This window comes from Urocitellus parryii, chromosome 11 (assembly GCF_045843805.1).
Source record: "Urocitellus parryii isolate mUroPar1 chromosome 11, mUroPar1.hap1, whole genome shotgun sequence".
NCBI classification, from domain to species: Eukaryota; Metazoa; Chordata; class Mammalia; order Rodentia; family Sciuridae; genus Urocitellus; species Urocitellus parryii.
In genome coordinates, this window is record NC_135541.1 from 47,541,187 (window position 1) to 47,568,502 (window position 27,316).

The following is a 27,316-nucleotide window of genomic DNA, read 5'->3' on the forward strand; positions in this document are numbered from 1 at the left end:
TTTTCTCATCTGTGAAAATGCAAAGGTTTTATTAGGGGTATTTTCAAATTGGGCTTTTCTGAGTGTTATAGTTCTGTGGATATATTTTTTTTCTTTTCATATTGGGTAAGATTGCCTCTTGTAAAAAAGTTACATGACTGAAAGAAAAGTTAAATTTGAAAACTTTAAAATGAGGGCTGGGGTTGTGGCTCAGTGGTATAGCGCTTGCCTAGCACATGTGAGGTACTGGGTTCGATCCTCAGCACCACATACAAAAATAAATAAAATAGTTATTATGTCCATCTAAAAAAAGAGAAAACTTTAAAATGAAATCCCCATTTCTTCTTTTTTTATGACATAATTTTTGACATATAATTTATATAATAAATTTTGACATATAATTCATGTGTCATAAAATTCACCCATTGAAAGGGCACAACACAGTGGTTTTTAGTATATGCATAAAGTTGTGCAATCATTACCATTATGCAGTTCCTGACATTTTCAGCATGCATAAGGAAATCTGATATCTATCAATTGTTACTCCCCTTTCCCCTCCCGCAACCTGACATCCATTAATCTCCGTGGATTTGCCTATTCTGAACATTTTATATAAACGGAATCGTACAGTATGTGGTCTTTCAGGTCTGTCTGCTTTCACTTAGCTTAATGTTTTCAAGTTTTACTCATATGAAGCATGTATATATACTTTATTCCTTCCTATTTAAGTATTTTAGGAAATATTTGTTTTCCAAGTTTGGAAAAAAAAGTAGGTCAGACTATTGGCGGAGGTCACACTGCAACAGAGTGTTTTATCTGTAGTGCTCACTGAGATGCCAAACAATTTCAGTATCTCACACTTAAAAAAAAAAAAAAGCTTCTATTTACTGCAAGTGAAAACTTTTTCAGTTCCTCCTCCCTCAAAGCCAGAAGACATACACAGATTGTACAGTCTAGTTTTCCTCCTGTGGATCTGGAGAGGCGACTGTGTCAGCCCTTGGATGCCTGGACGAGGAAGGCGATCCTCAAAGGAGAGTTAGGTTAAGCTCTTGAGAAAACTGAGATGTTAAAAGGTCACCAGACAAGGAGAGATGGAGGAGGGAGGGGACGGGGTGGGGTGGGGTGCGGGGATGGGCTATATCTCCTAGGCTGTGGTGGCAAAATCCCTTTCTGTGTGTCCCTACTATTTCCAAGGCATTATAAGGGAGACTGCTGCAATTCATAGGGGATGAGCTATTACTCATGCAGAGGATGTCTTCTCCAGTGCCTAAGAGACTGAGAGGCACAGGGTCAGACTCTTTACCCCAATATGTCCCTCTTGAGGTCAGAGACTATCTTGTTAAGTTATATCCAGTGTTTGGTATGGAACATGGCATAACAAGCCACTCAATGAATATTTGTTCTATGACTATTACTCAGTTTGTTGCCCTTTTGATTTAAAAAATCTTTTTATTTTGAATAATTATAGATTTGTTGAATATTACAAAGAAACGTATAGCAAAGTCCTATACATCCCTCCTTTAGCATCCCTGAGTCTTATATCATTGTATTACAATACCAAGACCAAGAGATTGATTTGGAAATCCACAGAGCTTATTCAGATTTCACCAGTTATATATGAACTCATTTGTGTATGTATATAGCTCTGTGCAATTTTCTCTCTGTGCAGTTTTCTCTTGAATAACAACCACCATAATTAAGATATTCAATTGACTCATCATTATAGACTCCCTTGTGTTATCTTTGTGTAGCTAGCTACCCTTTACCCCCAGTCTATAGCCCCTGGGAATTTAATCTGTTTTCCATCTCTATAATTGTTATCTCATGATTATTCCATAAATGAAAACATGAAGTATGTATCATTTTGGGATTGGCTTTCTCATTCAGCATAATTTCTGTGAGGTTCATCTAAGTTGTGTTTATTATTTCATTCTCTCTCTCTTTTTTATTACTGAGTAATATTCTAATGTATGAATGTACCTTAGTTTGTTTAATTGTTCACCACATTTGGGTGGTTTCCAGTCCTTGGCTGTAAGGAATAGAGCTATTGTGAACATCTGTATATGACTTCCCGGGTGAAAGTGTTAGTTCTCTAGAATAAATGCCCAAGAGTTCAATTGCTGTATTGTATATAAATCCACTTTTATTCTTAAAAGGAATTACCAAGCTATTTTTCAGAGTGATATGCCATTTTACATTCCTAACAGCCTTGCATGAGTGATCCAGTTTCTCCTTATCCTGGATAGCATCTGGTATTATTGTTTTTCATTTTAGCATTGTGATAGATGTGTAGCCATACATTGCGACACTTCACCTCTTCTATCAAACAAACATATCAGTTCTACACTCAGCTTCCCAATCCTGACTCTCAGTGGGTCTGTTCTGTGATTTTCATGGCCTCTGTCTCTCTTTCCTAACTCTATGTCCTTAACCTAACTCTCTTTCCTCCCTCTCCAGCCTGGGTTCCAGGGCCCATCTCAAGTCTGCCGTCTTCCCAATTCCTGGGAATTGTCATAAAACTGTGTGCACTCCTGCGAGGCCTCTAGTTTCACAAATTCTGTACAGTCCTTTCTTTTATCTTGGTGACTCACCCCCATTTCTGGTAAGTATGGCTCCAAACCTGTCCCACCATCATTGAAGCCTCTTCTCTCAGAGACGACCTCACTGCTTCTTAGAAAGACTGAGATTGTCTAGTCAGAAGTTCCTCAGCCTCTTTCTTCACATCAAAGTCAAAAACATCAGAGTTCCTCTGCTTCTCCATATCTCCCCATCTCCATTTCTACTCTTCTGTTTCCTGTGGCCTCCCAGAGAGCACCGCCCCCACCCAGGGTAGGGATTTATCAGAGGATATATTTTCAGTCTCCTTTTCATTTTCCCCTTCCCCTAAGAGGATGCCCTCACCTATCCTCTAGTTCTGGGCCTGTTGAGTTAGAGTCTCTTAACATTTGCAGGGCAAACTTCCGGGGTCTACATGATTAGCAAAACTCCTCAAGGCCTTCCAGTGGGCAGCCAGATTCAGAGACCTCAATCTCAGGAAGGGTTTGGGATCCTCTTCCTCTCCCTCAACAGTGTTTTCCCCTAACTTTGGGAACCAAACAAGTTTGTTCTGGAGTCACTGACTGATTTCAATTCTGTTGCTTTCCATAGCTTTCTGCTGAGCTCCTTTAAATTGGTAAGAATTGTAATTTTTTTAAGATCTATTTTTTAGTTGTGGTTGGACACAACACCTTTATTTCCCTTATTTACTTTTTTATGTGGTGCTGAGGATCGAACCCAGGGTCTCGCACCTTCGAGGCGAGCGCTCTACCGCTGAGCCACAACCCCAGCCCCAAGAACTGGAATTATCAGGCTGCCTTGGTTTGATTGGTTCCTGCTTTTCAGACTCATCAGTTTCATCTCTGCAAATCCAATGCTCTCACATTCCTGTTGCACCAGCTGCTCTCCTTTTCTGGCATGGAGGTAGGCGTATTTCCAGTGCGACCACCTTCTGCTTTCCCAGCCTAGGTTCCCATTACTCTCTTATACATAATTTATGTGGCCACCAAAATTCTTGATGTGCAATATCCTGACTACTATGTGTTTTTTAAAAAAATTAATTATTAAATTTTTTTTAGGTGTTGATGGATCTTTATTTTATTCATTTATTTATATGCAGTGCTGAGAATCAAACCCAGTGCCTCACACATGCTAGGCAAGTGGTCTACCACTGAGCCACAAGCCCAGCCCTAAATTAATTATTAACATGTTATTGTCCTTGCCTTAGAATCGCCTCTCCTCAAATTCAATCTATGAACAATTCAAATGTACTTTTTATTTAAGGACCTTTCAAACAGTGTATTAACTGCAGCTTTTTCTAAGTTTTCTAACAATAGGTATTGCACATGATATTAAGTGCTGTTGAGTCATGGTGACTTGAGGTGACTAGGAAATAATCACCACCACCCCCAACCCTGTGTTCCCTACCATTTTTCCTTTATCCCTCACAGTTCTTCCTCCCACATTTGGCATTTATCTCATTTTGTTCTGAATTTTAGTTTGTGTGTGGTAGGGGAGGGGGAGAATTCACAGAGCTCATGGTCCAGCACTGCACTGTGCCTATTACCAAGTTGATGTGCAGGGCTCACTTATGGAATAATTCAATGTTATCACCTCCTCCCTATCCGGAAACTTGGAAGATCAAGAACATGTGCTGAATTAACCAGACTCTCCTCTCAAAATCAGAATAGAATATTTTGTTTGTTAGTCCTCAGCCTTAGCTATTTGAATAACAGGATTCAGACTCATGTAGAACAGTGGTTATCTTTTTTTGTTTTTGTGATTTTTGATTGCTTATACATCACTTCTTAGGCTTGAGAAGCCCATAGGCTGTCTCTTTTATCTCGTCTGATACGTGCAGAAAACCACAACAGAAACGTGCTGAAGAATGTGCTGGTTTTGATATAACTCTAGAGAGGTTATGCATTTGATTTAAAAATCTTACAAAGTACTTTAAGTCACTGAGGGAACAATAAAGTTGCTGCTTCCTTACCATGTACTCTGCTGCATCCTGCCAAGTGCTGAGTGTGCTTTCTCATTTAAACCTGGCACTAATCCTGAGAGGTCACTATTGATATATCCATTTTATTGATGAAAGCATAAAGACAGAATTGTAAAATAACCTCCTTAACTCAGACAGCTAGTAGATTATTTTTTTGGGGGTGGTGGTGCTGGGGATTGGACCCAGGGCCTTGTTCATGTGAGGCAAGCTCTCTACCAATGAGCTATATCCTCAGCCTCCTAGTCGCTGTTTTAATGATTTGTATCTTAAATGTCTCAGAAGGACTCATATGCTGAAGACTTGGTCCCCCACTGATGAGGCTATTGGAGGTGGTGGAAACTTCAGGAGCTGAGGCCTAGTAGAAGGAGGTTAAGTCTCTGGGGATGTGTCCTTGTAGGACATATTGGTGCCCTAGTTCCTTCCTCTCTGCTTTTTGGCCATCATGAGGTGAACAGTTATACTTCACCAATATTCCCTGCCATGGTGCTCTGCCTTGCTACAGGCCCCAAAGCAGTGGAGCAAGCTAACTGTGGACTGAAACCTCTGAAACCATAGCTAAACCAAACCTTTCTTCCTTTAAAGTTGATTATCTCAGGTATTTTGTCATAGCAGTAGAACTTTAACACATGGTGGATCCAAGATTCCAACATAGATTTCTTTGATCCTACAACCTGTGTTCTTTATGTTACTTTGCCTCTTTAGATAAATGTGGAAAACTGTAACATTGTAAGGATTAGTGCCCACATGACAATTACATTTTTTTTTTAAATTAAGCTTTATTTTTTTTTTAATTTTTAATATTTATTAGTTCTCGGCGGACACAACATCTTTGTTTGTATGTGGTGCTGAGGATCGAACCCGGGCCTCACGCATGCCAGGCGAGCGCGCTACCGCTTGAGCCACATCCCCAGCCCATGACAATTACATTTTGAAAATTGTTATCTTTAAGTTAATCCTGGCCTATGTGAAAATGCCTAAATCAGTGAGTGAATGATTGAATGAATAGAGTGAAACAGGTCATACACACGTTTCATTTCTGTATATTCTCCCCCTAACATATATCTTTTTTTGGTACTGGGGATTGAACCCAGGGGCATTACCGCTGAGCCACATCCCCAGTCTGTGTGTGTGTGTGTGTGTGTGTGTGTGTGTGTGTATTTTATTTAGAGATAGGGTCTTGCTTAATTGCTTAGGTCTCTCTGAGTTGCTGAGGCTGGCTTTGAACTTGCAATCCTCCTGCCTTAGCCTCCCCAAGCTGCTGGAATTACAGGTGTGTGCGACCGTGCCTGACATATTTTGTCTTTTTAAAAAAATAAATATTATTTATTTATTTAGGTGGATACAATATCTTTATTTTATTTTTATGTGGTGCTGAGGATCGAACCCAGTGCCTCACACTTGCAAGGCAAGCGCTCTACCACTTGAGCCACAACCCCAGCCCATATTTTGTCTTTTTGATGATAATAATAACCATTCTAACAGGAGTGAGGTGATATCTAACTTTTGTTTGGATTTGTACTTTCCCAGTGATTAGTGAAACTGAGCACCTTTTCATATACCTGTTGGCTACTTGTATGTCTCTTTTTGAGTAGCCTATTGCAAGAGTGAATGAGTGAGTGGAGTGGCTTGCAGGGACCGGATGTATTAGTCTGCCAGATACACTAATACACTTAAAATCAGATGATTCTGTTGGCAGACTTATTGGAAATTCATCTTAAAAGAAATTAAAATCCCACTCAAAAGATGCCAACAAATGAGGTAGTGAGATGTTAAAAACACAGAGGGGCTCATGGACACAATACCTACAAGTTGATACTTATATGTCCATGAATTAGTGGGGTAGTGAAATGCTGTGGTGGCTTATTTTGGTCCAACTTCCTTTAAAAGTCCTTCCTTGTTGGCTCTTCAATATGATTATTTATGCCCAATTACAATGTGTTTCCTTTATTTCTTTTTTTTTTTTTTAGAGGAGAGAGAGAGAGAGAGAGAGAGAGAGAGAGAGTTTATTTATTTATTTATTTATTTATTTATTTATTTATTTTTTAGTTCTCGGCGGACACAACATCTTTGTTGGTATGTGGTGCTGAGGATCGAACGCGGGCCGCACGCATGCCAGGCAAGCGCGCTACCGCTTGAGCCATATCCCCAGCCCTCCTTTATTTCTTTTAGTCTTTGGGGAATAGGCCCATTTTATTAAGCTCCAAGAGAGTGATTGAAGAATCATCACATCCCTATGTGCCTGCCTCCATTTGCTGTTCCATTTAATTTCTTTTAAGAGGATGCCAGTGCATTCCATGAAGTGCTGGGAAGAACACTGGGGATCTCAGCATTCAGGATGTAAACACTGATTTTAACTCTCTGTTGTCAGTGCAATACTTCTGCCTTAAACGCTGCCTGCTTCCCTCTGTCCAGTGATCTTCTTGAGGCTGTCTTCTGAGAATAAACCTGTAGCTTTCTTCTGGAGTAGGTTGGGGCAGCTGCCCAGCTGAGGGGGCTGAGGGAGGGGATTGGGATCTAATGTTTCTTAAACACACTTTCAGCTGATCCTACTTACTCTTGTCTTGTTTCCATCACTCACTACATTGCTCAGAAGTAGGTGTGACATCAAATCAACACCCCTTACGGGATCCTTAGGGGATCCCGTACCTTAGCTCAGCTTCCAGGTTAGGGCCTCAACTCTGTTACTGTCTTCCAAAATTTGTTGTTGGGCTTACTCTGAACTCATAAGAAAAGGTTAAAAAGTTTGAAGGAAAAGCAAAATCAAGAAACTTAATTCTAATGTGAGAAATCTCTAACTAATGGCAACATTAGGAAAAAGCAAAATTGATAGCATATAAAAGAAACACATTTAGAGTCTTCTCGGAAGATGAACTGCTTTGGCTTCAGAATTTTTCATAATGATTTGTGATATGTTTAGGCCCAAAGAATACTGAATTTTTAGCAAACTTTAAAATTAAATATATAGAAAAGTACACACAACTTCTAAGTGTACAGTTGATGAATTTTTATAAAGTGAATCCACTTGTGTACTTGACATTCAGATCAAGTGTCAGGACATGAAGCAACCCAGAAGCTGTTTCTGCTACCCCTCCCCCTCTCACCTGTACTAACTACTAATCTGAGGTCTTACACTGAAGACTAGTTTTGCTGTTTTTAAATTGTGTGTGTGTGTGTGTGTCTTCTACCACTGAACCACAACCCCAGCTGCTGTTTTTAATTTTATGTGAATGAAATCCTTCAGCATCTGATCTTTTGCTCTAGTTTCTTTTGCTCAACTTTTTGTGAGCTTCCACAATGATGTGGAGTAGTTGTAGTCCATTATTCTCATTCCTCCAGAGTATTCCATTGAGTGAATATGTATTTTTCTTTTGACAGATATATGGATAATTTCAAGTTTTAGTCTGTTATGAAGAGAACTGCTATGAGCATTCTCATATATGTCTTTTGGTGCACACATAAATATATTTCTGCTGGTTATGTACCAAAGGGTGAAATTATTAGGTCACAGGGTTTATGCGTATTAAGCTTTAGTGGATACTAACAAATAGTTTTACAAAGTGGTTGTACCAAGTTTTATTCCTGTCAGCAATGTATGAGATGTCTAGTTGTTTCACATTTTAATCAACATTTGATGCTGTTAATCTTTTAAATTATAGGCATTTTTGTTGTTATGGAGCAGTATATCACTGTGGTTTTATTGTGAATTTCCATGATGATGAAGTAGTTAAGCTCTTTGTCATAATATAAGCTTATTTGCCGTTTGTGTATAGTCTCTTGTGAAAGACCTGATTATGATTTTTGCCAATTTTTCTATTAAATTGTTTACATTTTCTTACTTATTTGTAGGTTTTAAAAAGTGATTTATATTTTTTGGATATGAATCCTTTGAATATATGTATTGAAAAAAATCTCTCCACAGGGTGCCTTGTATTTTTATTTTCTTATAAATTTATATCTTTTGTTGAAAAAAAATTGGGGGCTGGGAAATGAGGATTGAATCCAGGGCCTTGTGCATGCTAAACATGTGCTTTACCACTGAGCTATACCCCTAGCCCACAAAATTTTATAATATAGAATATCTTATTAATTTTTGCATCTTGATAATTGCTTTTTGGGTTCAGTTTAACAAATTTTTGTTTGCCTCAATGTCATGAAGATATTATTTTATACTTCTAAAAGCTGTATTGTTTCAGAGTATTGATTCAAAAATTTTAAATGTGCTTGTTCACTTTTCAGCCTGATCGATTAAACAGAGTTAAACATTTAAATAAACTTGAATAATGACTTTGCCACAAATGCATTTAAATGTTTTTTTTTTTTTTTTTTTTTTTTTTTGCGGGGGTTGGGGAGGAGCCTGGGCCTTGTGCATGCTAAGCAAGTGCTCTACCACTGAATTACATGCCCAATCCCTTTAGATTGTTTTGAAAAATCGACAGACAAAATTGTATGCATTTATTGTGTATAATGTGACGTTGTGAAGTACATAGATATTGTGGAATAGTTAAATCTAGCTAATTAACAAGGGTGTAATTATTACCACATAATTATTGTTTTGTGGTGAGAACACTTGACATCCACTCTGTGCAGTTTTTCAAGAATAGAATATATCCTCATGAACTATAGTTTCCACACTGCCCAATGGAACTTATTCTTCCTATCTGTGATTATGTATTCTATGACTAATGTTTCCTAATAGCCCCATCCCAGCCTTGCTAACTACCATGCTAGTCTCTACTTCTATGGGCTCAATTGTGGTTTTTGTTTTTCTGTGCCTAGCTCATTTCACTTAACCAAAAGTCCTCCATCTTCATCCATGTTATCCTCAATAACAAGATTTCTGTCTTTTTTTTTATAGCTAAATCATATTCCATGGTGTATATGCATCACATTCTCTTTATTCATTTATCTTCTGATGGACACATAGGTTGATTCTGTATCATTACTATCATTATGAATAATGATACAGATACTATTCTGTATCATTATTCATAATGCTTCATAAAACATGGGAGTGCAGCTATATGCTTGGTAGTAAGATTGCTGAATGATGTGGTAGCTACATTTTAAATATTTTGAGCAACCTCCATACGACTTTCCATAGTAGTTATATTAACTTACCATCTCCCATCAACAGTATGTAAGGGTTCCCTTTCCTCTACAAAAAGACAAGACAGCTTGTATTTTTGATAATAGCCATTCTAACTGGGGTGGGATGATATCTCATTGATTTCAATTAGCATTTCCCAATTTGCATTTCATCTACCTGTTGGTCATTTGTATGTATTCTTTGCATAGTACCTCTCCTGGTCTTTGGCCCATATTTAAACGGGGCTACTTGTTTTATTATCGAGTTGTTTGCATTCCTTATATATTTTGTATATTAACCCTTTGTCAAATGTGTTAGTTTACAGATATTTTCTATTATACTGTAGGTTGTCTCTTCACCTTGTTAATTGTTTCCTTTGCAGTACAGAAGCTGTTTAGTTTGATGAAGTCTGATTTGTCTATTTTTGTTTTTGTTTCCAGGCATTTTGACATTAAATTAAAAAAAAAAAAATCATTGCCCAGACCAATGTCATGGAGCTTTTCCCCATATTTTCTTCTAGTAGTTTCATAGTTTGGGGTTTTAATCCTTGACTTTTGTATATGGAAGATATCTTTCTCCATTGAGTGTTCTTGGCATCTTTGTTGAAAATCAGTTGGCTCCAAATGTATTTATTTCTGGGCTCTCTAGTCTGTTCTTTTGGTTTCTATGTCTGTTTTTATGTCAGTGCTGTGTTGTTTAAGTTACTGTAGCCTTGAGTACATTTTGAAGTCAAGTAGAGTGATGCCTCCAGCTTTGTTCCTTTTGTTCAAGATTGTTTTAGTTATTTGGTGTCTTCTGTGTTTCATATAAATTTTATGCTTTTTTTTTTTCCCTATGGAGAATGTCATTGGCATTTTGATAGGATCGCATTGAGTCTGTAAATTACATTGGCTAGTGTGGATAGTTTAACAATATTAATTCTTCCAGTCCGTGAATACAGGATAATATTTCCATTTATTTGTATCTTCTTCAATTTCTTTTCAGTGTAAAGATCTTTCATCTCTGTGATGGTGTCAACTTGACTGGATTGAGGAATACCTGGAGAACTGGTAAAGCATTATTTTTGGGTGTCTATGAGGGTGTTTCCAGAGGAAATTGTCATTTCAGTCAGTGGACTGAGTAAGAAAGACCTGCCTTAATGTAGCCAGGCACCATCCAAATCGGCTGAAGTCCCAACTTGGAAAAAAAATTGATAGAGGATTTCAGGTCTCTCTCTCTTGGAACTGGGACACACTTCTCTTTTCCCTGCCCTTGGACGTCAGCACTGCAGCCTTTGGGCTCCAGGACATTCCAGAAGCTCACTCCTGACTGCAGGTTCTCGGGCCTGCACTCAGTCTTGCACTGAGAGTTACACCACTGGCTTCCTGGTTCTGAAGTTGTAGTACTTGGACTGAACCATGCTACAGCCATCCCAAGGTACTGAACAGCATAAATAAATGGGTTTTGAGTCACTTGGCTTGTTCTACCTGGGAAAGGAAATGAGAGTAAATTAAGAATAAGAAGTAGACAATAGCACTGTGTACTTGAGGAGGATAAAGCTAAGTCATGAAAATGTAGGAACTTCTGGGAATGTTAGGAAGGAAAAGGCGAGGAGGGGATTTGAGATGTCATACACTTAACCGGTTAGTATAGATATAATCACCTTTAATTCAAAAAACAGCTGGTGAGGTAGGTGGTAGAGAACTCTGATAAGTTTTGCATAACTTGACTAACACAGCTACGGGGTAGTGGATTTGACTCTAGTCTACATTTCTGTTTCTCTCTTTTTCTTTCTAATTTCCTTCCTTTCTCTCTCTGCTGCCCCTTTCTTCCCTCCTTCTCTCCGGCCCCTCTCTTCTTCATTTTTTCTTTCTTTCTTTCTTTTCAAAAAGCTTTTTTTTTTTGTTATAGTTAAAGAAACGTCCCAGGGTTTCATAAATTGACTTCCAGACCATTCACGTATAATCAAATCAAGCCTTTATTGAAGCACACTGGTGGTGACTGACCAGAACATAAATCTGTTCCCCTGATCAGCCCCAAACAATTGCAAGGGCGTGCCTTATAAGCCTGAAAACCACAAAAGGGATGTTCCAGGGCCTAGCCAATGCAAGCAAGCCAGGTTACAGAAGTGGGAGAGTGATGTCAGGCGGAGGGACACTTAGCCAATCACAGTTAGCCCAGTCACCCCAGTTACAGAAACAGAGCCCCGTTACTCTAGTTACAGAAACAATGCCCCATTAGGTAGTTCCATGTTCTTAAGAGTTCCAATAGCAAAAGGAAAAGAACAACTTGCCCCAGTCATGAGCTTTCTATTTGGCATGGTTGTTTTACAAAATGGCGTCACTTTGGCTTGACTATCACAGTTTGCTTGTTTTTTAAGTGAATGTCTTGATCTTCATGGTAGAAACTCTGAAACATGGATGTCTGCTGATTAGGTTTTGCTGTATAATAAGCCACCCCAAAACTTAGTGGCTTGAGACAACATATATTTATTCAGCTCACATTTCTGCTGGCAGTAATTTAGGTAAATTCTTCTGGGTGGTTCTGACCTGGGCCAAGCTCAACTGTTGCCAGTAGGCTCCCTCATATGTCTGGCATCAGCTGAGAGGTTAGGACCAACTCCTCCGTGTGGTCTTTCATGGCACAGGCCAGCTTGGCCTTATTCTTTTGGAGAAGGAAGAAGGGCCAAGAGAGCCACAGATATCCCCAGGGCTCTTAGGTCTGGGTTTGGAACTGGTACAGTAGTTCTTCTTCTCTGTCTTAGTCAGCTCAAGCTGCTATAACAAAATATGAAGGACTGAGGGGCTTAAACAATGGACATTGATTTCCCATTATTTTGGAGAATAGGAAGATCAATATACTAACAGATTAAGTATCTGACATCTCAGATCCCCTCTTTGCCTTCTCCTTCCTAATATTCCCAGATAGTCTCCTTTTTCTCCTACTTTCTCTCTCTCTCTCTCTCTCTCTCTCTCTCTCTCTCTCTCTCTCTCTACCTAGGGGGCTGGGGATATGGCTCAAGCGGTAATGCGCTTGCCTGGCATGCATTGGGCACTGGGTTCGATCCTCAGTACCACATAAACTAAAGATGTTGTGTCCACTGAAAACTGAAAAATAAATATTAAAAAAATTCTCTCTCTCTAAAAAAAAAATTATGGGCCCTTAATCACTGAGGTACATCCCCAGCCTTTTTAATTTAATTTTATTTTTTATACATGTACTTATATTATGAGTCAGTGTCTCACTAAGTTACTTAGAGCCTCACTAAGTTGCTGAGACTAGCTTTGAACTTGTGATCCTCTTGCCTTAGCCTCCTGAGGATTACAGGCATGTGCCACCATGCCTAGTTCTCTACTTCTTCTAAGAACACTGATTCTATCATGGGGGCCCTACTGTAATGAGCTTATTTAAACCCTAATACCTCTCAAAGGCCCCATCTCCATATACCATCACATTGGAGGCTAGGTCTTCCAATAGGAATTTTGGTAGGTCTGAAGATACTGAGGAAAAACAAACTCAGTTTTCCCTATTATATCCTGTTCTATTCTATGCACAGATTGCCTCCATGATATCAGAATGTGTGTGTGTGTGGGGGGGGGATTCTCCCACCAATAAGCAAACAATCAATTTTGCAGCAGAGAGCAGTTGGCAATTCAATTCTGACATGGTTTACTTGGAGGTAGCATCAGGTTATGGTCTCTCACTTCAGGTACCAGTCATAAGTCCAGGCCTCTGGACTTCTGACCACCTAACTATAAATTGAGGTTCTCATAACTGCCTCTTTAGGACCGGTCAGTTTGCTAGAGCAGCTCACATAACTCAGGGAAACTCACTTACTGGTTTATTATAAAGAATATTTTTAAAGAAATGTATAAAAAGCCAGATGAAGAGATACACATGGAGTCTTCTGAGAGGGTCTGAGATGCAGGCTTCCATTCCCACGGATTTGGGGTGTGCTGGCTTCCTGGGACATGGATGTGTTCTTGTTTACTGTAAGCTTCCATGTGTTCAGTTATCCAGAATTCTACAAACCCTGGCCGTTTGGATTTTTTATGGAGACTCCATGGTATAAGCACGATTGAAACATGAACAATGTGTAGAAATGTGATTAGATAAGAATATGACAGACCTGCTGATAACCCGAGTCGGGCAACCAGCAAGGTCTGTCTGTGCAGATTCTTCTTGGCCTGTGTGCAGCATTCCTGGTTATGGAGCAGGCCCTTATCTGAAATGAGGATCTTATGACCTATTTCAGGCCTATTATGAAGGTAGGTCAGAGAATTTCCTCATGGAGAGCTCCAAGACAAAAAGTGAGAGAAGATGAGAGATTTTTTTTTAAAATTTTCTGTGACCTGCCTTGGGGAAGAGAATTCTGGTTTTTATGGCTTGCCTTGGGAAGAAAAAAGAGCCAGTGAAAGGAGGGCGTGAGGTCAAAGAGAGTGAGTTTGCCTTGAGGCCTAAAGTGTCCCATCATCATAACAGAGTCACTCCTTCACCTTTATGGTCTGAAGCTGCTTCAGAAACCATGGACAGAAGGCCAAGTACTTTGGTAAAAGATATGCCTATTCTTCTAGTCATTTATGAAATAAAAAGAGCCAAGAGAGCCAGGAACCATGGGCGTGTGTGTGTGTGTGTGTGTGTGTGTGTGTTGTGAACAAAACAATAACTTGTTAGAGAAGAATGTGTGGTGGAGGGAATGCATCTATCTATTACTGGTGCCATAATGCCATTCATGAATCCTAGAGAGGTGTGAGTTTAGATATGATTTATGTTAAACTCTGTCCCATTAGCAGGTTCTATGACCCGAGTGATCAATCATAAGGTACAATCCTTGGATCTGTAGACCACCTATCTTGTCCAACCTTCTTATTTTATGGGTGAGGCCATATCATTATTTATTTGATTTATCTGGTTGTATTTCAGGACCATGTTAAATATCATTCCTGTTGTACAGACAGCACAGTGAGGTAAAGAACATAAAATGTGGAGGTCAAAGGCTGAAGTTTAAGCCTAGACTTTGTACTAATTAGGTGTTGAGTATGAAAAATTACTTATTTCTCTGAGTTTCAGTTTTATCATATATAATTACAAAAGCTTCAGTTTTCTTAGAGGTGTTGTAAAGATTGAAATGTTTGATAGCTGTTCTGGGTAATATAGTAGCTTTAAGTGGTTACTGAACATTTGAAATGTGGCTGGTCAAAATTGAGATGTACTGGGCTGGCCTTGGGAAGCAGCAGAGCACTTGCCAAGCAGGCGTGAGGCATTGGGTTCGGTCCTCAGCGCCACATAAAAATAAACAAATAAAATAAAGGCATCCTGTTCATCTACTACTACAAAAAAGTTAAAAAAAGAATTGAGATGTACTGTAAACATAAAACATATAATAAATTTAAAATACACAATATGAAAAAAATCTTGATTATACACTGAAATAGCAATGCATTATACTAATTCAGTTAAATAAATGTATTGTAAAAATTTATTCACTTGTTTCATTTATATTTTTTTAATGTGGCCACTGGAAATTTAAAAATGACATTCATGGTTTACATTTGTAGCTTGCATTATATTTCCACTGGACAGTGCTATGCTTTGTGAGAATTCTTTGTGGGCCATTGAGTATGATGTCAATGATAGCCTAAAACATAAAACAAGTTTAGTTCAATGAATAAGGATTCTAAGTGATGGCAAAAAGCTTACTATTTTCACTAAAATTTTCTAAAACTTTTTTTTAGTTGTCGATGGACCTTTATTTTATTTATTTTATGTGGTGCTGAGGATCGAACCCAGTCCCTCACATGTGCTAGGCAAGTACCCTACAGCCACAACCACTGCCCTATTTTTACCAAATTTTTAATGTAAGCTTTTATTTAGGCATCCTAATGTGTAATTGGGAAGTAGGGGTGGGAGTGACAATTTAATTATGTGAGCAAATAATAACTTCGGGGCATGGAGGGAGGATGCAGGCCTTGTGCTGTGTTAGGTGGCTTCCTTTGGCTCCCGATGAGAAGCAGTGTAAATTAACTGCATCATAGAAGGAGATCTCGTAACTGTGAAAAAGGTCAGGGGCAGTGGGCTTCCTATGTTCCTAGACTGTAAACGTGCTCTCCACCTCCCTTTCTTCCTCTCCTTACATCTTTCTCGTAGGCAGTACCATTCTCTCAGATCTCTTATCCCCAAATGTCAGGGAGAGCGACTTCCACTTGCACTAGGGAAATACTCAGACTTACTGTCTGTGGTTTACAAGGAAAAGTTCCATGAAAAATGCCATGGTTGAGCTAGCTTGGTCTCAGGTGCCACCCCTGGGCCATGACAGCTCCCACTGCAGCCACAGAGGAGGAGACTTTCCCAGAAACAGGAAGTGCTGCTCTTGGTTGATAGAAGAATAAGTGTACACTACACCTACTGCTATGTTTGGACATGGTTTGTCCCCCAAAGGTTCATGGGCTAGAAAAACTTGGTCCCTGGTATGACAGTGTTCAGGTGGTAGAACTTTTAAGAGGTGAAGCCTAGTGGGAGGAATTAGGTCATAGTGTCTTGAAGCTCATGCATGAATTAATGCCGTTTTGTAGGAGGGGATCATAAGTGTGGATTAATACCTGAGAGAGGGAGTTATTAAAAAGAGGAAGTATGACCCCTTCTTGGGCCTTGTTTCTTTGCTCACATTCATGCCCTTTCTATGCATGTCTGGCTCCCTTTCTACTTTTCTGCTTTGTTGGGTTGCAGCTAGCAGGCCATGCTGTTGGGTTCTTCCATCCACCAGAATCATGAGCCAAAAAATACTTCTTTACTTTGTAAAGTATCTAGCTGCAGGTATTTTGTTATAGAAACACAAAACAGACTAGACACCAGCCCTAGTTACTTTTTTTTATATATATTGGGGATTGAACCCAGGGTACTCAACCACTGAGCCACATCCTCAGCCCTTTTATGTATTTTATTTAGATACAAGGTCTCATTGAGTTGCTTAACCCCTTGCTAAGTTGTTGTGGCTGGCTTGGAACTCATGATCCTTCTGCCTCAGCCTCCCAAGCCACTGAGATTACATGCGTGTGAAACTGCACCTGGCCCTAGCTACTTTAATATGTACTGCTGATAGGTGGAGTAAAAGCAATTCATGGAGAAAATAAAGGCTTGATTATATATTTATATATATTTTGCCCAAGTTTAGACATTCAGACTAGAAACTCAAATCTGTCTCCATTTTTGGTATCAGAGATTGAACTCAGGGGCACTGACCACTGAGCCACATTCCCCGGCCCTACTTTGTATTTTGTTTAGAGACAGGGTCTCACTGAGTTGCTTAGTGCCTCACTTTTTGCTGAAGCTGGTTTTGAACTTGTGATCCTTCTGCCTCAGCTTCCTGAGCCACAGGGATTACAGGCATGCACCACTGTTCCTGGCAAAACCATGTTTTTAACCACTACAGTGAGAAAGATCTAGTAGATTTGGTTGTGTTTACTTAAATTTTACTGAATTAGTTGTTTGCTCTTTTTCTCCTCTTACCAGATTGCTTCCATTGAAACTTGCATTGGAAATAAGGGTAAGGGAACTGTCCCTTTAGTAACAGTAAATCCTTCTGGAATTGGGTACTGAACCCACCATGCTGTTCAGTTTTCAACCAAAGCTTTAAAAGTGATAGGAAAGCAATGCCATCATCATCTCTGCTCTAATTAGTTTAAAACATATTCACTATGACTTGGATGTTTCATTTTCTATAATTTTTCAAGCTTCTACCTCCTTTTGGAAATTTCTTATTTTCCACCAACTTAGGTTTCCCCAAGTCTGTCTGTGCCACACAGGCATAGCGATTTTAGAAGCGTAGATGAAAGCCCTCTCCTGTCGTTCATAAACAATAGGCAGCCTAAAGAAAATATTCTTTTAAAGTAAGGATCCATATGTCTTTCAGAAAAAAATGGTCTGGAGGGTGTAAATCTCCTTCTTAGATAAAGAAATTTTCAAACTAAAATGATTTCAAAAGGCTACAAATCTGTCTTCTGCAATCTAGTAGCATAGGAAATAGCAGTCCATGACAGCTGAATCGGGAGAATTCAGATTATTCATTGTCATGGAATGCTGAGACATTTGACTTGAACTTGTCAGGAAAAACAGTTCCCTATGTATATTTCTGTTGTCTTGATCAGCAATAAATGCAATGGCTGACCTTCACTGGGGGCTAAGCACTACACAGGGCCCTTTCCCAAAGGTCCTTCCCTGATTCTTCCCGGTGGCAGTGTTGTTCATATATTCACTCAGTCTTCCTCAGATGTCGTGTGCACCATGTCAGGCATGGGGGACCAAACATGGTCCTGCCATCATGGAGCTTGCCATGTGGTGTGGCAAGTTGTACAAGTGAACAGGTAATTTGGGGGCAGAGTGTTATAAGTTCTACTCTAAAAGATGGACAGTGTTCTATGGGACCTCATGGAAATATATCCAACCTGGTGGAGAACTTTGGTGGTTCCTGGGGGGAAGTGCTGTTGATGCAGAGATCTGGAGGGCAGGCGGGGCTCAACCCAGCAAGGGGGTTAGAGAAGTCCTGTGTCTGGACTTAGAGACTGAGGTTAGGCCAAGAAGTGGTGAGGGCTGAGTCTCCAGGGGGAGGTTGCTGGTCCTAAAGGATTTGGTTAGGTCCTAAAGGGTTATGTTAAGTACCTTAGACTGAGGGCAATAGGAGTCCTTAAATGGTTTTAAGCAGCTGTGTCCCATAATTGGATTTGCATTTTAGAAAGCTCAAATGCTTTCACAATTTCAATTTTTTTTCCACTTTTATGTCTCAATTTTCTTATCTGCATATTGAAAGGGATACTCTATCCTTTACACCGTCTTCTTATTTTAAAATTCCATAAATTTCTCCTATTCTGGCAAACCTTAATCCCATGCTGATTTCCAGACTTCTTAGGCAGGAAGGCCTAAGATTATAATTAGTGCTTGAAAAGGAGAGTTTTGTGGAGACTAGGAAGCTGAATGGATGAGGCATCTTTTCCACTGGGAATGGGTAAATGGAAAGGTATGCGATTCCTCTGATGGACTGATGAAAAGGAACTGGGGCTAGCTGAAGTTTCCCAGCAAGCAGCTGGAATGTATCTTCTTCTGCTTCTAGTATCGATTTAATCTGATAGTTATTTCCCCCAAATTGAGATGTTTAATGAAATGATATGAAGTCTGCAATTTGTTTAAAAGTAATTAGGGAGGGCTGAGGGTGCATCTCAGTGTAGAGTGCTTGGATAGCATGTGGAAGGCCCTGGCTTTGATCCTAGCCCCATTGGGTGGGGCGGGGAAGCAGGGGTTTATGCATATAAAACCAGATTGGCCACAATTTGGTAATCATTGATGCTGAGCTGCAGGTATCAAGGGGTCCATTAAATATTTTCCTCTACTTTTGTATATGTTTGAAATTTTCCATAATAGAAAGTAAAAGATAAAATAATAGAAGCAAAATGCCTCTACTCATTACCTAAATTCCTTATTTACTTTTAGCCCAAATGGAGAATAAATCAGATTCTCTCACCTGACCACATTGAAGCAAAGAGTCTCGGAACCACTGTGTCAGAAACCCTGACCGTTGGCTTTAAGTTGTGTATCAACTATGATGGCTTAAATTGTTCTAGACTGCATTGAAATTATGTAGGCAGGTCAAAGAAAGAGAAGTACACTCCAAAGAAGGGGCATCTCTACTAAGGAGCTCACTGATGACATAGCACAGCTCCATAGCTCTGGGCTGGGTCTATCCTGAGTGGACAATGGGTGAACTGGGAAATCACCAGCTTTGTAGTCAGCTATAGTATTGGTTGAAGGGTAATGACAAGAAATAACAAACTAGATAACACTCACTGAACCCTCACCACATGTCAGGCACCATGCTAAGCCTTTACGATCTTTATACCATACAATTTTAATAACTGCCCTATTGGATGTAACTATTTTATGTATGAGGTAACAGGCTTAGAGAAGTTACATAACTTTCCCATGGCCACATGGACACGTAATTCCCACATTGTAGTAAGTAAATGATTGAAATCCAGTGGTTAGATTACACAGGATATCTGAGGATTAGTTTGGCTGCACAGAACAGAAAGAAGCCAAATAACAATGTTTTATAACAAAGTAGTTTGTTTCCTCTCTTCCCTTTTAACTAATGTGGAGATAATCAGTCCAGGGTTGCCATGGCTCTCTCTAGTTTATTGTTCTTCTATTTTTTTTTTTTTTTGCTTCATTGTGAAAGATGTCCAATCCTCAGGGTCACCTCATGGTCTGAGATACCTGATGGAGCTCCATATTCCAACCAGAAGAAAGAGAAAAGGACTGGAAGAAGGGCATACCATCTACTCTTCTTTACAAGGATACACACCAGAAATTGCTCATAGAATTTCTGCTTATATTATATGGTCACTGTTTAGTCCCATGTATATATCTAGCAGATTGTAGAAAACATGCGTGTGTAGCAGATCTAAGACATGAAATGAGAATGAAAAGCATATTTTTTATACTGTATGACCAGGTGCCTAGCTAAAGGGGCTCTAATAATATTGAATATGGAGAGGAACATTGTGGATCACTGCCAAACACTGCTTAGCCCAAATTTAGCTGCATTCCAGAGTTTTGGTCTCTTTTGAATATGAAATGGGCATGGGAATTCTTGTCATAAGACCTTTCACCTTTGGGTGGGTAAATACATGAAGAGTCCAGGAATTTAGTTTAGCTATTAGGGAGTGCTGGTTCCTTCCTTCCAGTAGATGTGGTTAAGTGGACAGCAGTGGCTTGGTGCTCTGGAGACGCTGCTTGGAGACTCAGTTACCCCCCAAATCGGTTCTTTCTGTGCTTGGGGTGGTCACTGCCTTCTGTGTCACCAACAGAGAGGATCTGCCACCCGTTCCACATATTTTAGAAGGCAGAATACCTTATTAGGTACAATCAGGTTATGGAGAGTAAGCATTCAGATTTTTAAGGATCTTGAACATAAAATCACAAGTTCAGGGTCAAATGGAAACATCCAGGATTTAGGGGCAACTTTCACTTCAGTGTTGGTTTGCGCTTGACTTAGGAAAACTCTTTATTACAAAACAATTTTAGTCTATTTTCTCCAAGACTGAGAGCAATTGGGCAAAGAGCCAGTGTATGATAGTCTATCAGTGTCTGTCCACTGGAGAAGTGAGGTTTCCTTGCTTGTAAGATGACATGAAAGGGACAAGTGCTCCCATGAGTTACTCTTGAAATGGTAATGTAGGTGTGACATTGTTAAACCATGAGAAAAGTCAAGGGTAAGTCAAATGCTGGCAGTTGGAACTATGATATGGCTTAAAGAAACCCAGGTGAACTTTTCTGTAACCTAGAGAGCCCCAAATAATGTATTGCATTTTCATTCAATTAGCAGATACTTTCTGAGCACCTGTTACTTAGTAGGCACTGTACTAGTCCTGGCAAAACATGATGAGTATTGTCGGTACTCAGCAGAGTTGCTCCAAATACCTGAATGATACATTGAAAAATATATTCTCAAGGTAATATATAGTCAAATTATAATAAAATTAGCTATATCAACCCTGAAACAGTAGTTTTACATGTAACATTTATGAAATCTTGAGACATATTGAACTTGACAGTATGTCATACTTTTATCAGCATAGTTTTCTTTCTTAATGTTACAACTTAAAATGAATAGTTTTTTTAGATTTAATAAAATGCAATATTCAAATAAGACTTTAGTGTTTATTATGTGCTTTCATGTATCTTATTTTAATAGATTCTTCCTGGGGGGGGAGGAAGAAAAGCATATTTTTTTAATACTATGTGGCCAGGTGCCCAGCTAAAGGGGCTCTAATAATGTTGAATATGGAGAGGAACATTGTGGATCACTGCAACTACTACTTAGCCCAAATTCAGCTGCATTTCAGAGTTTTGGTCTCTTTTGAGTATGAAATGGGCATCGTAATTCTTGCATAAGACCTTTCATCTTTGGGTGGGTAAATACACGTAGTAGTCTCCTCTACTGTATAGAATGGGAATGTAGTTATGAGGGGTGACCAGATTTATAGAAAGTTTGCATAAGTCAGATCTAGCATCACACATAGTTGAAATTTTTTTCTTCGAAGCTAGTGGTTTTTCCATCATTCTCTTTAATCCCAATACACTGAAATTTGTGTACATTCACATGTGCCAAAATCATAGAGGTCAAACTTCATTTTAAAGTTGGGAAATCATTTTGTTTTGGTATTGGGGATTAAATCCAGGGTGCTCTACCATTGAGCTAAAGCTCTATATTTCCAGTCCCCCCGCCTTTTTTTTTTTTTTTTTTCTGAAGAGAGGGTCTTGCTAAGTTGCTGAGGGTCTTGCTGAGTTGCTGTGGCTGGTCTTGAACTTGTGATTCTCTTGCCTCAGCCTCCCGAGTCACTGGGATTATAGGCTTGTTCCACCCTGCCTGTCTGGGAGCTTGTTTTTAATGAAGATAAAGATTTCTTATTCTTCCTAGTAACTTCAAATTAGTCCAAAGGGTAGCCAATTACTAGTATTTAGGAGTACAACATAAAAAGTTCTTTGAGCCTGTTGTTTACAAAACAAGACTGCCTATTGGGCAGCTATATTGATTGACAACTTTCAGGCTTCACTGAACAGAACTTGCCATGTGAGTAGAAGAGCGAGGGCAATTCCCATAAGGTTCGCAGAACATTTTTCACTGACCACACTTATTAGTAAGGCAGGTCAGATCGAAGGAATGATTCAAATGTTTTCTAGCTTTCACTTTGATCAGTGGAATTGCCTCTTTAACCTTGTGAAGTGGCCAAAGCCTGATGAGAAAGACAGGAGTTTAAATCCTAGCTGATAGCTAGGTAACCTTCTCCAAGTCTAAAAATAAGAACACTTCTGTAGGGTTGTTGGGAAAAGTGAGAATTAAGGTATGTAAGGTACCTATAAATGGTAAGTATTCCATCAGTGACAGTTATTTTTATTACTACAGGAGTTTCAAGGAAACACAGGTTTCAGGATACTGAATTATCTTTAAACATATGCCCTACCTAGAAAATTTGTCCTGTCTTCTAGGAGACCCAGCACTCCATCAGGCACTATTCCTAAGACAATCCCACTCCTAAGTAACATTATAGGAATAGTTCAGGTATTTTCCTGTTAAGTATTGTCAGCTCCCTCAACTTTTTTCCCAGTGCACCTCCTCTTCTTTCTTGTGTGTTGCTGTATGTGTAACTCTTGACAACTGCTACTATTTTTGCATGCATTTCTACAGTAAAACCTTGACTAACTGGGACATAGCAAACCAGAACACTTGAATGATTGTGGTTTTTCCCTCTGGACATCATTTGGAGAAGAGAGGGGGAAATGACAACTAAAGTTGTAAGAAAGACAGGAAATTTGAGAGCTAGAGAGAATCATGTGATTTAGTACTTTCAATTTTACTGCCAAGAGGATGAAAATTAATTGAGGTCATCCTGCTGATTATGAGCAGAGTCAGGGGGAGATTTCAAGTTTCTTCCTCTTTTTTCTGGACTGTAGCGGGAAGTTGTGGCTTTTGGAATCTGTCTTGGAGATAGATGTTGTTCCTTCAGCTTTTATAGCTTCAATTTCAGGTGAGATCACAACTCTATAGGTCTCAACTACAAAGAAGGACTGACAGTGGGAGTGAGTGGGATAGTCTGGGCTCAAAGGTTGGGAAGTGGAGGCGAATTATGGCACTCAGATTGGAGCCTATTACTTTCTGAAAAATGCATCTAAGCTGAAAAGTTTGGTTTTCTTTTTAAGTATAGGACAAAAAAACATTTTGGGGGGCAGATGTGGCCTATTGTTCTCCAGTTTTAGTGCCTTGTACTATCTGTATTCACAGGCCTTATATAATAGATAACCTGAATTATGACTGTAAGGCATGTTACCAAAGTATGCTATTAATTGATTTATAAATTAATAAAGCATAATTGATTTATAAATTAATAAAGCATAAAGCAGAAAATTAGAGGAATGTGTTTTAAAAACCTGATCATAATAAATTTTGCAACGGAGAAAACACAGTGGAAGCTCTGCCTTTAGTTACTGTCTAATTAGTCAAAACTGTTTGTTGTCTAGTTGTGCAAATGAATTCAGATATCACAGCATATAGGTCATGTACATATGGGAAATCTAGGACCCCTTAGTAGCAGAGGTTTTGTCTTAATGAAGACATTCATACATTTATCATCAGAATCCCCAGTGAGAAATACGGAACAGAAACACACACACACCCCATAAACCCCAAACAACGTTTAAAGAAATGATGTCTTACCATGTTCCAAAAACTCTGTTTTCTAAATGATTTAATTTTTGTGAATATATGAACATGACTGTTAAGTTTATTTTACTGTTTATTAGTAGACTACAGCAGGTGGGGTTATTTATTTTGTTTTGTAAGGAAATCACTGGACTAGGTGATAGTATGACATTTTTGTTTATTCATTAACTTATTAAATCAGTATATATTTACTTATTATTTAATGAGAGTAAGTTTCTCTCTCTCTCTCTCTCTCTCTCTCTCTCTCTCTCTCTCTCTTTGGTACTAGGGATTGAACCCAGGGACACTTAACTACTGAGTCATATCCCTAGCCCCTTTTTTGTACTTTATTTAGAGACAGGGTCTCATGGAGTTGCTAAGAGCCTCACTAAGTTGCTGAGGCTGGCTTTGATCTCTCCATCTTCCTGCCTCAGTCTCCCAAGTCACTGGGATTACAGGTGTGTGTCACGACGCCAATCAAGAGTAAGGTCTCTTCTGGGTGTCAAGGGGATACAAAAATGAGAAAAACTTGGATTTTTCTTTCAGGAACCTAAATGCAAATGTTTAAATTACCAAGCATAAAAAATCACTTTACATTATACAAATTACTTTTATATTATCATATATAATAACAATAATATTTGTTAGGCAAGTCAGATTTTAGATTAATTTTAAAAACAAAATTGCATTTTTGAAAAAGTGATTTATTCATATAATTATTACTATATTGTTTTATTTTTTATATAAGTAGTATTTGTGAAGCACTTCCTATATGTTAGTTAATTCTTATTTCAGCCTTGTTATTATGGCATTAATAGCATGCTCATTTTACAGGGGAGAAAATGAGGCAAAGAAGTTAAGTAACTTGCCCAAAATATCAAGCTGAGAGTTAATGGACCTGGGACTCAATCATAGGCAATATAGTTCCAAGTCTTTTTTTTTTTAAGTTGTTGATGGACCTTTATTTATTTATTTATATGTGGTGCTGAGAATCGAACCCAGTGCCTCACACATGCAAGGCTAGCACTGTGCCACTGAGCCACAATCCCAGTCCCCCAAACCGAATCTTAGTGTATTATATTCCTTGGGGGCAGGGGAGGAACAACATAGATCAAAGTCCTAGGTGGGTCATGGCAATACCTTCATCTTTTTGTGGCCTCTGCTGTGACAAGAGAGCATTTGGGGTGGGGAATAGCATGAAGGGAATGTAGAGGCATGGAGCCTGGCTCCTGATCATTCCATAATGTGGACAGTCTTACCCAATTAATAAAAACAAGTGAAGTCAGCAGTAGAAAAAATAAAGGGAAAGAATACTGCCGCCCAAAGAGGGCACCCAATCCATTGCCTCTGTGCCATATGTGATATTCTTGAGATAAAATGAATTATGGAGCAGTTTTGATCTTGGAAAAACAGAAGAGTTAGACTCTAAATGTTCACCTTGGGTTTTATCAGTGCCAGCCTTTCCTTAAACCCAAGTTCCAAGCATAATCACATAGACAACCTCCCATTAGCATTCTGTAGGGGAAAAAAAAAAAAGAATCTCTTTTTAGCTTTTCCCATGGGAGGAACTAGGACTGCCAGGCACTGAGTTTAGAGCTGCATCCTAGACAGACCAATAATAATAATACTGATAGAGAACATTTGTTATATACTTCCTATAAATATGTTAGGTAGTAATTTAATTATGACTTCAAGTGTATAATGATAGTATTTTATTATGCTTGTTTTATAGACTAGGTCGGTGAGATCTTCATGGAGAAGATAACTCTATGAATCTTATTTTAGAATAGTAAAGAAATTTTAATGTTAAAATTGGTGCGTATTCCAATTTAGGTCCTAAACTCTATAATTTTTAGACTGTTGTAAATTAATCTGTTTATTCTATTTTCCTGCCTTAGGATGTTCTTTATATCCTGGTTTTGTAGAATTATAGACAAAATTGATTCTCTGATTCATTTTGTTTGTATTAAGTGTAAAGTTAAAAAATAAAACAGTACTCGTAGCCCATTCATGTTTTTCTTTAAATTTGCAAACTTGGGAGATAGATATCCAAAAATACAAAGGCATATGTCTCATCTATAATTTCTTCCAACAACGTGTCTGCAACTCTTAAGTTGAGCAAAAATAACCAAGAGTGCTCTTTTTGAAAATAATAACTTTTGCTTTTTAAAAAATGGTCCTCTCTAAATTTTCGTAGTCCAGCTACTTAAGATCCAGCATTTGTCAAGATACCTAACAAATGAACACTAGGTATTTATGCTTCCTATGGATCAGTCATGAATAAAAATAAAAATAATTCAGAAAAAGATTATTTAAAAATGTTATTGGAAAAGATTTTGTTATTTGATTTTAAGAGTTATTAGTTCAGTGAAGTAATTAAAATAGCTCAATCTGACAGATTTGGAAAATTGAAAGTAAAACATTTGTGTTTAAATTTTATTAGTTTTTTTCTGTCACTACTCAAGTTGCTTGACTGTATTATAAGTGAGCATTTACTCTGATTGTGATTCAGGTCTCACCACACCTTTATTAGATGGGAAAAAAAAAAAAAAAACATTAGTCAGGGATTTTAGGTCTCCCCAGAAGGACTGGAGATCTACAATATGGCACTCTTGACCTCTTCCAATTCATTTTTTTGCTTTTTTTACAAGAATCTTTGAGTATTTCTTGAACAAGAACATATCTCTCAAGCTAAGTAATTTGTTTTATTTAGACCTATGCAGAAGTGGAGCTTCCAGGAAACTCTCTGGGAGTCCAAATGATATGGGCTGAAATCTCTTAAATGCTATAGTTTGATTTTGTGTCCTGAAGTGAAGTGATCAAAATAATGAGCAGTGGTGAGGAAAAAAAGGCAAGCTGTCTCTATGTATCGGCTTTAGCAGATGTTACATGTGTATACTTTTTCTTGTGTTGAAGAGGAAACTCAAAGGACTTTTGAAAGACTTCTCACTTAGCCACTCCAAGTCCTAGTGGGGAAAATGATAATTTTTAATAAAAAATTTCACCTATACTTTCACCTGAGCTGAGGAACATTAGGGGTTCTTTTGACATTTTATAATTTCTGGTGAAAATGAACACTTGATAATTTTATTTTGAGATTTAACAGAGTTCACTCAGGTTTTCTAAGGCCTGAAAGTTATACAATGTTGGGGTCCTCTAAGAATACAAAATCACAAATGTAAAAATCAGTCACACAGCTTTGAAAAGGCCTTTTTTTTTTTGTTTCCAAGAAAGGAGCCCCGATTCTTAAGCTTAAGTAACTTCATGATGAATTCTCCTCTGATAATGACTGATTGCTTTCTTTGTTCAGAATTATGAAAGAAAAGTAAGGGGTGAAACCAGAGGACAGAAAGAAAATCCTTGTCCACCTTGCTTTCCAGCTGTCCCTTCAAGCCTGTTGACTGATATAGTTCTTCCTCCAAGTCCCAAGGTAAATGATGACATATCCGAAATTGCCCCTGACTTTGCATCCACTCCTCACTCCAAT

At 38.6% G+C, this 27,316-nt stretch overlaps 1 protein-coding gene across 2 annotated transcripts in view; it reads left to right on the plus strand.

Moving 5' to 3' along the window:
* Window positions 1-27,316, plus strand: part of Dnajc6 (DnaJ heat shock protein family (Hsp40) member C6) — a 159,980-nt gene that overhangs the window by 27,709 nt on the left and 104,955 nt on the right. The window contains exon 2 of one of the 2 annotated variants that reach the window (XM_077790976.1): window positions 10,587-10,651. The exons of the other annotated variant lie outside the window; for it this stretch is intronic. The gene's annotated coding sequence lies outside the window, so the exon portion shown is untranslated. The remainder of the gene's footprint in view (window positions 1-10,586; window positions 10,652-27,316) is intronic. 2 annotated transcript variants of the gene reach the window in all.